Raw genomic sequence first — 1,569 nt, forward strand, 5'->3', positions numbered from 1 at the left:
ATCACATTACATATCTTAATTTCATGTTTTGTATGTCATTTCTTAATTAGTTACTCATATTGAGTTAGTTTCTACTAGCTTCAAGTGATTAATCGAAGTAATAGCGCCTTTGTTCTAGAACATATTCGTAGAGTGGGGTTTTGCTATCCAAGTAAAAGGATCCCGAGACTGTTTTCTCCCTTTCATGGTAAATTCTGGCTTTAGAGTTTCCTGTTTGCTTACCATCCACACCCTGACTATATCTACTGATACTTCCTGACAAACAGGCTCCTGACTCTTTCTTCTGCCTCCCCCTACTCCAGGTGTCTGATGAATACCTCTGCCCGTATTCTTCATTTCCCACAGAATCGTCTGTTCCTGTAAAGTGACTGGAAATGGACCTTTGATTTATGTTACTGATGTCAATTGAAGGACCTGTCACAGCTGCATTAAACTCTGACTGCTCAGGTTTAAATACTGATTGTTCATGAATCTGTTTCCCCCAATCCTCTGAATTTCCTTTACTATCACAATGGAATCCCTGACATTTAGTAGAATTAGATACTGAAGGCCCATGAATTGATGTTGTTTGAATATGGGAAAACACAGAGTGTTTCTGTAACTGGCTATAAGGAAAACTCTTATTTCCAGATTGAACATGGGAATCACTTGACTGTTCATGAGTTACTATTGAATGCCCATGATTAGATGCCTGCCTTCCAGATGTACTGGAATGAGCCTGATTTTGGGAACCATGTGACTGCTCATGGTCTGTCTCTAATTGTCTATGACTCAACTTGTGTCTTCCTGTACTTTGAGCAACTGATAAGGTATGCTCAGAATTAGAAGAAGCAGAATCTCTACCTCTAGAAATATTTTTGGATGCAGAACTATCTTTTGAACTCAAAGGACTTGAATTGTGGTTACTGGTCCTACTGCCAACAGAAGGTCTATATGAATACTGACCATAATCATAATCTGCACGTCCATAGCTGCCATGTTTCCAAACCTGGCCAGAGCCAAGTTTTGGAGTTCCAACAACCTGTGACTGAGAATGACCAATCTGAGAACTCACATGATTGCTACTTGAATCTGTCCTTCTTTGACCCCCTAAAGGAATTGTATGACTAGAAGCAAGACCCTCTGTTCTTCCATATTGTGAATATCCGTGAGAAGAGGCCGGGCCTCTTCTATGACTTGATGTTTTCACATGCCCAGTTCCAGCATACTCAGTAGAGGATTCAGGAATTTGATGAGTTATTCCCGAGTGTTCCCTACTGTCACTGGATTCACTCTGACTAGATCTACTTCTTCCCTTTATACTGGAGCCAGAGTGTGCATTTGGTTCAACACCAGCTGGACCATGAACACTTGTATGGCTTGAGTTTCCATGAGTGGATCCCTCTGTTCCACTACTTGTCAATCCAGTTTCTACATGCTGAGATCCTGGATGGCCATGGAGGGACCCTGAGTGTGTCTGCGAGGCTCCCGAGTGCCTTTCACTGTCACTTGACTGACTCTGAGTAGATGCCCTTCTGCCACTACTGGAGCCTGATTTGGTGGCTTGTCCATGAGTGGACTGGGAATGCC

This window comes from Condylura cristata, unplaced genomic scaffold (assembly GCF_000260355.1).
Source record: "Condylura cristata isolate star-nosed mole 26May11 unplaced genomic scaffold, ConCri1.0 scaffold00040, whole genome shotgun sequence".
Lineage (NCBI taxonomy): Eukaryota > Metazoa > Chordata > Mammalia > Eulipotyphla > Talpidae > Condylura > Condylura cristata.